Genomic DNA, 10,720 nt, shown 5'->3' with positions numbered 1-10,720 from the left:
GTTCTTTTACTTCTGGATGGCACTGTTCACCCAGGCAGAAAGAGACAGTACTTCAGTAGGAAGAGTAAGTCTTTTTGTTGACATATTCTTCTTTTATACACATGAGTATCAATTTCTACACAGCTCTATTTAATCATGTCACAAAAGACTGCAGTTTGGCCTAAGGAAGTCTATTGCCTTTAGTTGCCTATTTGTATCCATCCAATAGTATCCATTTATTACATTGTATTTTTAGTTTAATCGTCGAAATGAACTCGCATTGCCATTACCTACATAATGCAATCACTCTGACCTCCTCAGCACTATCATTTTACAGATTTCTTAAAGAAGTTTTGGAAAAATCCAGAGGTAGGTGCAAACAGGACATAGTGGTAGGGAGTTGGAGACCGAGACAACATCATGTTCTTCCTTGTTTGCTTGTTGTTAGATTTCTGGTATTAATGATAGCAGGTGGTGGCAGGGAGATCCCCATGTTAAGAAAAGGAGGAGTTTACTCCTGACAGTATGCTTTCATGAATTACAAAGCATTCTTCTGCATACGATTTTTTTAAAAAATAAAATTATTTTCCCAGTACATCAGTTATTTGTTTATTTTTATTCATTTTTGTAGTTTTTGAGGGAAAATGTACCTGCAATGAAATGCATCAGGTGTTTAAATCAGTGAGTTTTGACAAATGTGTACACCCAAGCAACTGGCATAGCCATAAAAATTTAGAACATTTTCATCACTCCAGAAAGATCCTTTGTGCCCATTTTAGTCAACTCTCCTCCCTGTAGCCCTGATTTCTATTGCCATATACTAGTTTATCTTGTTCTTGAACTTTATATAAATGGAATCATATAGTATGTACTCTTCTGTGCCTTCTTTCACTCAATGTAATATTTTTGAGATGCATTCATATTGCAGGATGTATCTGTAATTCATTTATATTTTTTGCTAATTATTTTTCCATTATATGAATATACCAAGTGTGATTATCCTAATCCTGATGGGAAACATCTTGTGATTTTAATTTTTGGACTATTATGAATAAAGTACCTATAAACCTTCACATACAAGCTACTTTTGATATATGTATTTTTTATTTCTCACGTATCCAGAATCTCATAGTATAATATCCAACATTTCCAGTAAGCAAATCACAACTTGAACGAGAGAAGACAATCAACAGACACTAACAGCAAGATGAGTCAGATGTTGGAATTATCTAATATGGATGTTGGAGCAGCCATCATTGAAATCGTTCAAAAATCAGTTAAGAATTGCCTTTCAACAAATGAAAAAATTGAAAATCTCAGCAAATAAATAGAATTTGTGAAAAAGAAAGAAATGGGAATTACAGCCCTGAAAATTACCATGATGAAAATAAAACCTCACTGGATGGGCTCCATAGCAGAATGGAGATGATCTGAAAGAAATCACTCACCTGCACAGGTTGAATACAGCTTAATGTTCGGCAGGACTTGTCATCACCATGAGATGTTTGCATGCGCGTGCTCTCTCTCCCTTACTTTCTTTTGGAGAGTAGATATTAAATTCATTCATTCATTCATTCATTCAATTTTATTTATTTGTCAGAGAGAGAGAGAGAGAGAGAGAGAGAGAGAGAGCAAGCACAAGCAGGGGGAGCGGCAGGCAGAGGGAGAAGAAGGCTCCCTGCCAATCATGAGCAAGGAAGCTGATGCAGGACTCGATCCCAGGACCCCAGGATCATGACCTGAACCAAAGGCAGATGCTTAACTGACTGAGCCACCCAGGTGTCCCTAGACATTAAATTTTAGATGTTGTGTTAGAGACTCATTCCTGAACCTACCTTCCATGCAGAACTATTCCATGTCTGAAAAGTTTGGTTTGTTTTGGAATTTTATATCAGAGAGTTACCCAAACTGAGTTTTCTTCTCCTAATGATGGAATTTATCAGCCAGTATAGTGTTTTGACTTGATTTGAATCTCTAGCTGATATTTGGCTTAAAAAAATTGTATATGTAGTGCCACAATCAAATTTATTTTTCCATATAGCAGTAACTTTACAATATTAAATTCCATAAGATGGGATTTGACATAAGTACTTAGATACTTTTTATGATGTTTTATTTCCTTTGGAGATTTGAAAAGGAACTGAATTTTGAAAAATAATGTTAGGAAGGAGGGAAATGGAAAGTTATGTGAGAGTGGCCTTATTCTAAAGCTTAAATTTTGTTTTTCTATTCAAAAGATTAAATTTTGGTAAATCTTGCCTAAATGATTATTTCAATATTTTTAAAACATCAAATGTAATTAAACATGCTAATTTAAGTAAATAGAAATCAATTGATCATATATGTAAAGTCTATTTTTCTTTTTTTATTGATATATTTGTCTATACTAATATCAATACTACTGTCTACATTTCTACAGTCTCATAATAGGTATAGGAATTATACACATTTTGAATTTTCATATATATTTTAGAATGAAAATGAACTTGTCAATTTCTTAAACAAATATACTGAAATTTTGTTGGGGGCATTTCATTTTGGAATAACTTATATTTTAACAACATTAAGTCTTTCATTCTATGAGCATGGTACAGTTATATATTTTTTTTACATTTATGTCTTTTTAAAGTTCCCTCAGAACTTTTGTAGTTTCAGTGAATAGATCTTGTATATCTTTTGTTAGGATTATTATGTACTTCATGTTTTTAGATGCTGCTAAAAGTGACATTGACTTTTTACATTTTAAATGCTAATTGTTTCAAATGTAGAAATACATTTAATTTTTATTGATTGCTACTTTATCTTTGACCTCTTAAAACTGACTTATTCCAGTAGGCTTTTAATGTCTATTCCTTAGGATTTTCTATGTAAATGATCATGACATCTGGTTAAAAGGATAATTTTACTTCTTCCTTCCCAGTCTTTATGACTTCTGTTTCTTTTACTTTTCTTATTAGAATGGATAAGAATTAGAATTCTTATTAGAATATCAGTACACTAGAAGATATCATAAATATCCTTTTACTGATCATAATCTTAGCAGGAAAACATTCAATATTTTATATTAAGTAAATTATAGATGTAGGTTTTCAGATACTGCACTGTTCTTGAATTTCCATTTGGTTATTTTATAGTGTTTCCATTTCTAATGTGATATACCATATCTGTTCACTCATTATGTTCTTTTTTTCTTTCTAAATATTTGAACATATTTATAAAAGGTACTGCAGTTATTTTCTGCCAATTATAGCTTCTAGAATCCTGATAGGATCAGTTTCTACTGACTGAGGTTTTTCCTGAGAGTTATTATTATTTTGCTTTTTTGTATGTCTACTAATTTTATATCATATACACGGTATTAGAAATAACATGTTGCTGTGGGTTTAGATTATGTTGGCTTATTTAAATAGGTATTAGATTTTCTGACAGGGAAATAAATTATTAATGGATCCTCTTGATCTGGTATACTTGGATTTATCCCTCCTTATGGCTGGTCTGTTTCAGTTGTATCCTTAGTCTTAAGAACATTTTTCTAACACATTTTTTACTAAAATTAAGGACTTATTTTTAAAGTATGGTCTTTCTTCAGTCTCAGATGAAAGCCTGACGTTCTCAATGAGGTTATTTCACTATGACTGAATTGTAACTTCAATGTGTCTCAGAACCCACAACCTCTAATATCGCCATTTATCCCACTGTCCCACAGCTGTGAACCCACAGGGAGTTCTCTGGGGTCTCATGAAGCCCAATGATGTTTATAGGCAGCCCAGCCATTGACCAAGGATATTCAGAAGCCACCCATTGAGATTTTTGTCCTCCTTGCAACCCCCATGTTGGTCTCTCTTCATGGCTTCATGCTCTACAAATTTCAGGTATTTTTGAAAAGATTTTATTTATTAATTTATTTAGAGAGAGCATGAGCCGGGAGGGGCAAAGGGAGAGGGAGAGAGAGAATTTCAAGCTGGTCCTGCACTGAGCATGAAGCCCGATGTAGGGCTTGATCCCACGACCCTGAGATCATGACCTGAGCTGAAATCAAGAGTTGGACACCTAACTGACTGAGCCCCCAAATTTCAGCTATTTTAATCTTTTCATCTTCAGTGAGATACAGGGTTTCACTTGGGCTTGACTGTTTGAAACATAATTTGGAAAGTTACTTCATACAGAAAAAGAAGATAAACCTGGGATTTACTTCACATGTTTCCCTTCTCTCAAAGACTACTATCCTACCATATCTATTGTCCCATGTTTAAAAACCATTGCCTCACATATTTTGTCCAATTTCATAGTTGTTTGTGGAAAGAGAGTAATAACTGCCAGGTACTCCATCATGGCTAGAAGCAGAATCCCTTTTAACTCATCTGCTAATTTATTTGTACATAGTTATATAATAAAAAGTAAAAAGGAGAGAATAAAATGTAAAATACTGAACCCTCATGCATTTTAACAAAAAACCAATTAATCATAGTATGAATCATAGCAGCATTACATCACTGTTATATCTTAACAGAGACAGACATCAACCACAGGAATGCTCCAGACTTTTTATCTCTGAGACTATTCCATCTAAGAATCAATATCTCTGGAAATTCATGAATAGCCCTAGAACTAAAGAAAATTAACCAATGAGCCTCCCTGAGCAGAGCTCTCGAGTGGGCTAAACTATGATATAAATGTTAAAATGATAAAAAATGTTACAAATAAACATTTTTCTTCTATAAAATTAATGATCCTCTAGCAGGATTGGTTGTATGATGTATAAAAGGAAGAGATAGCAGAGAGTGCATAAAGCACCAAATTATTAGATAATTCTGGGAGTTCTTATAAAAAACAGAGACAAAGAAAGAAAAAGAAAACAGAAATAGGAGGGAGAAGAAGAAAATCAGAGGAGAGAGGAGAGAAAGGAAGGGATTTTTAGGCCATCTCTTTAACTAGGAATTTGACCCCTTCATTGAAATAACCTATTCTTATCCAGATTGTTGCTAAAATTCAGTTGACTTGTTATTTCCTATAACTAGCTTGGATTTTTGCCTAGCCCATTAATCTTAGCTCCATAAAGTGAAATCTATTGATTCTATTAAGGCCACATTGGCTACATTTTGCAAATTTGTGCTTTCAAAAGCCTCCTTTCCCAGGAGAACTGGTAGCATATCAAAAGTGTCCCAAGAGATTTGGATTGATAGTTTATTTTATAGTGACATTTAGCCATTCTGACAAGGGCTTAATTACTATATGTTCCTCCATAAAGGTTGTCTCTGACAATATGTGTAAATCAAATAAATTAAGGCACCATAAGCTATTAGTTTTCCATTCTGGTTGACATCTGTGACATTTGTTAATAAATAATTTAGTACATTTATAGACAATGATGAAAAGAGCATCATTACTGCTGGGATTATTTTCTCCCAAAAGATATGCTAGACAGCTGCTTACCTCTGCTTACCTCTAATAAAGTTAAATCTAAGGCTGTGAGTTCACACTTTGTCCTACTATTATACTATAGACCACAACTAATATGGTATATAAATTATGGACATGCAAAATATATTGCTATGCAGTGTGGTACAGTTCAGCAAGGACCATTATTGCCATAAGGAGTCACATAATTAAGTCCCAAGCTCTCTTGTGTCTTATAAATGTTTTCTCCTATCTGGATCTCAGTTTCCTCATCTATAAAGCCAAAGTTAAATTGAACTAGATAAATTCTAAAGGTCTTTCTAACCCTAACATTCTGAAATTTTGTGTTCTGTTAAATCTTTACTGGGATTCTAACTGATAGGTAGTTATTTTCCTATCTCATTAATACTAAGCCTTGCCTATACCCCCATCTTGTCCTCCATACCTTGAGTCTCTGACTCAACTCTGTTAATTGTGAAAAGAGATTGTGGCTACTTGAAGCATATGTAATTTTTAGCATAGAAAATAAGGCAAAGTCAAGTTGATTCTTATACCTTCTAAAAGCAAACTAGCATCTTTGAGAAAACACCAAATGGCAGATGCTGCCAGTGCTGCAGAAGGGCTGGGAGGCCTGCAGGGTCCTGGGGCCCTTAAATGGGAGGCCGTAGTGGCGGCCCTGGTGGCTTTGGCACTGGCATCTCAGGTTGGGGTTGTGGCCATGGTCAGGCCAGGGCTGAGGCCATAGAACTCGTGGAGGGCCAAGGGCAAGGAATGAATCCCCATCACCAAGCTGGGCCACCTGGTCAAGGACATGAAGATCAAGCCCCTGGAGGAGATCTATCTCTTCTTCCTGCTCATCAAGGAATCTGAGATCATTGACTTTTTCCTGGGGGCATCCCTCAAGGATGAGGTTTTGAAGATTGTGCCTGCAAAAGCAGACCTGTGCTAGGCAGCAGACTAGGTTTAAGGAATTTGTTGCCATTGGAGGTTACAATGGACACATTGGTCTGGGTGTTAAGTACCCCAAGAAGATAGCCACTGCCATCTGTGGGGCCACCATCCTGGCCAAGCTTTCCATTATCTTCCTTCCACAAGGCTACTGGGGGAATGAGATTTGCAAGCCCACACCGTCCCATATAAGGGGACAAGCCACTGTGGCTCTGTACTGACACACCTCATTCCTGCCCCCAGAAGCACTGGCATCATCTTAGTCCCTGTGCCCAAGAAGCTCCTGATGATGGCTGGTACTGATGACTGCTGCACCTTGGCCAGGGGCTGCACTGCCACTCTGGGTAACTTTGCCAAGGCCACTTTTTTTTTTTTTTTTTTTAGGGGGGAAGGGGCAGAGAGAGAGGGAGACAGAGAGAATCTTAAGCAGGCTCCACATGGAGCTCGATGTGGGCCTGATCCCACCATCCTGAGATCATGAATTGAGTTGAAGAGTCAGATGCTTAACCAACTGAGCCACCCACGTGCCCCACCAAGGTCCCTTTTGATGCCATTTCCAAGACCTCCAGCTATCTCACCCCTGGCCTCTGGAAAGGGACTGTGTCCACCAAGTCTCTCTATCAGGTCAGGAATTCACTGACCATCTTGTAAAGACCCACACCAGAGTCTCCATGCAGAGAGTCCAACTGTGGCTACCACCTAGTTTTACATAAGAAAAATAAAGTGAATTAAAGACTTAAAAAAGCAAAACAAAACAATAATAAAAGTGAACTAATTCTCAGTTTGCTACTTGAATACACTGATTTCCTAGGGTCCTCAAATATGATGAAGTAGATAGGTGGGTATGAAGAAAAAAGTGAGGAAGACATGTAGAGGCAGAAAAACTTTATTTCACTCATCTAAAGGACATATAGTGAAGGGCCTGCAATGTGCTAAGCACTGTGTTTAGGTGCTGTGCTAATAACTGAGGATACAGGGAAGAGTAAGACAGTCCCTACTCTCAGAAAGCTCAGAGCCTAGTAGTGGAGACAGAGAGTTAAAACAATTATTATACTATAATGTGATGTGAGCAGCATTTAACCCTTATGAGCACTTACAATAAGCCAGACTCTGTTAAGAGCTTTACAAGTATTACCTCATCAGTTATCAAAAGAGATCCATAAAGTAGACCTACTGTTATCATATCCATTTTTACAGATGAAAAAATAAGTACAAAGAGGTTAGTCAAAACTACTCTATACTCATGGGCCCTCATGGTCCTCTGCATTGCTTCCCTGCATCTTTCTCAACTTTTCTCCAGCTAATAATTCAATATATAAAAATTTCTATTTCTTTTTTTTTTTAAGATTTTATTTATTTATTTGACAGAGAGAGACACAGCGAGAGAGAGAGAACACAAGCAGGGGACGTGGGAGAGGGAGAAGCAGGCTCCCTGCTAGGGGCCTGATCCCAGGACCCTGGGATCATGACCCGAGCCAAAGGCAGATGCTTAACAACTGAGCCACCCAGGTGCCCCTCTATTTCTATTTCTATTTCTATTTCTATTTCTATTTCTATTTCTATTTCACATTCCAGAAAGGGAGAATCTGATTGGATAATTTTAGTAGTTCCCTGTATTTTGGAAACAGTCTTGCTCTTGGACATCTCACTTCACTTATATTTGCATTTTTGTCAAACTATAGATTAGTGACTCTTGATCCAGACGCCTTCCCCTTGGTGGGATCATGTATGACAAGGAAGCAGGTAATGTGGTATACAAAATGGCTGCTCTCTTGAGCAAGATGAAATTTCCATGGAAGATTGTTGTGTGGAATAGCCTGCATGATTGGCTTACTCAGTTTCAAAAGATATGGATGAGTTTTCAAATAGTAGAATATATCAATTGTGGAGTATGCTTTAAGACTGATCATAAATAAATGCTACGTAGTACCATTAATAAAAGAGACTTAAAGGGCGCCTGGGTGGCTCAGTTGGTTAAGCGACTGCCTTCGGCTCAGGTCATGATCCTGGAGTCCCGGGATCGAGTCCCACATCGGGCTCCCTGCTCAGCAGGGAGTCTGCTTCTCCTTCTGACCCTCCCCTTCTCACGTGCTCTCTCTCTCTCATTCTCTCTCTCAAATAAATAAATAAAATCTTTAAAAAAAAAAGAGACTTAAAAAACTAAAGCAATTAACCTTTTTTGGGGATCTAAATGAAAATACTCCCCCAAAGGAATTGTATTTAATAATGATTTTACCAGAAATATTTCAGGTATAAATTGAATGAATGTTTTGTATTGTGATATATAAGAGTTTCTTTTAGAAATGCTCATATGATTATATTCTTATATTTTTGTTCTATTATATTTCTAGTAGCTCTGGTTAAAAGACAATATTGTGGTATGTGAGCTACAACCTCATGTTTAATTTGGTCATTTGGGAAATAAAGGCCCCAGATACAAGTAAGTACATATCTTTGGACCTACTGAACATAATTTACATGAGAACCTAGACCTTACCACTTGAGCAATGCTTCAGTCCTCTGAGGTCTACTTTCAGAGTGAAGATTCTCAGGGATAACACAGTTCCTTCCTCCTTGTCAATTAATTGCTTTTCTGCATTACTTTGGATTACCTTCCCTAATACTCCACAAGAGTATGGATCTACTTTTCTAGCATTTAAGATTTATTTTATTATTTTGACATGCACATGTTTGAATTTGGGAGGACACAGAGATTTGGAACATTTTATTAATTCTGAGAACTCTTAGAAAATATAATTACTAGGATGTTACGAATCATGGAATGTCAAAATAGGAAGCGTAATGCCATTCCCTAACTCTCTAGGAAATGGAAGTAGGGGGAGATTTGAGAGGAAGGAGTTTATATGTACTTAATGGCAGAATGGTGTGTTTCAACTTGCCTTGCCACTGTAAGTAGGTTGGTTGATAGCTGAATACAGTTACCATAAAATTCAATCCACACTCTCACTTCTGCTCAGTGAATAAATCAAAGTGGCAGGGTCTAGAAAAGTGCCCTTCTTTTAAATAATGGATATTATGAGGACCAAGGATCAGAATCACTGGGTACACTACATAGCTCAGGAGTGGAACTACTATAAGAATATACGAACAGAAGAGAAACACAGTGACCCTGATGATTTGGTATCTATTCAGAACATTATAATAGCATCCCCATCACTATTTCATGTATTTTCCCAATAAACTGAAATATTTCCTAATAAGACAAATCTCCGCTATGAATTATCTCTCAAATACCTCATATCCCTCCCCATCTCTACTCCCCACCCAGAAGAAAATATATCTGTCCTGATCTCTCCATACACATTAGTAGAATAATACATTTCTTTGAGTGCTTTCACAATCTCTTTAATCAAAATTAGCTTTTAATATAACTGTCTATGGAAAATCTATTATGATTATAAAGAGTATAAAAAATATTTATTTTCTTTACCTATCACATCCTTGCTTATTAAAACATCTATTACAATGAAAGACCACACTACACAAAGTAATTATTTATTATTAGAAGAGCAATTACTTAGGATTATTGTTTATCAACAATTTTACACTTTCAACATCCTTAAGTTATCAGAAGGACTAAACTTTGAATTTAGGAGGCCCTGTGTTTGGACACACAATTATGTCAGTTGGCTTTCTCATAAATTATTTACTGGTCCACAAAAAGATTACTGACAATGACTGTCCATTATGCACCTGAATTAAAATAAAAACTTACATGGAAATATTGTTAGTAATTTGTCCTTGTTCACAGGAACTATAGAAAAGCCACTAGGATTTCAGACTGGTTTAAGGGATTTGAAATTCAATGTTTTGCAGCTAAGTAGATAAGGAAGGTGGCTTTGTGACTGAATGTTGGGTGCTTGCAAACTGGAAGGCAAGCCCCATCACAAAGATTCAGCCACTCTGCAGATACTCCTGAAAACAGTACATGAGGCAGAAATTCTGTCCCAATGTTATCAGATCTGATTTTTCAAGAGAAGCCCAAAATTTAGATTTCAGGGGGAAAATTATATTTTGTAAACCTAAATTCAGTTTTTAAAACTGAATGGGCCAAAGACAATATGTTTTTCAGGTCAAATCAGGCCACCTATTTGAGATGTTGTTTAATGACATCAGACTTGATATCCAATGTATACATCTCATAATTATAATAGATTTGAAAGTTGCTCAGGATATTAGCACAGCAATTTGGGAAAGAATGGAAATGGGAAAGAATGTCAAAGTTAGTCTCTATAACTCTTCCTTATTGATGCTTTCAATGCACTGTCCACCCTCCATCATAAACCTTAGATCTGCTACCAAGTTTAACTGGTTTTAGTGCCATTCTATTTTGAGGCATACTATACTTTGTGTAGTTGTGTTCTGATTGATTGGT

The 10,720-nt window shown here is 36.3% G+C and overlaps 1 pseudogene; it reads left to right on the top strand.

The window, feature by feature from the left end:
* The first annotated feature begins 5,968 nt into the window (after positions 1-5,968).
* Positions 5,969-7,037, top strand: LOC114213468 (small ribosomal subunit protein uS5-like; annotated as a pseudogene).
* The last annotated feature ends 3,683 nt before the right edge of the window (positions 7,038-10,720 follow it).

This window comes from Eumetopias jubatus, unplaced genomic scaffold (assembly GCF_037043125.1).
Source record: "Eumetopias jubatus isolate StellerSeaLion01/CBP00866 unplaced genomic scaffold, mEumJub1_p1.0 scaffold_15, whole genome shotgun sequence".
NCBI lineage: Eukaryota > Metazoa > Chordata > Mammalia > Carnivora > Otariidae > Eumetopias > Eumetopias jubatus.
This window is presented reverse-complemented; position numbering and strand designations above follow the sequence as displayed.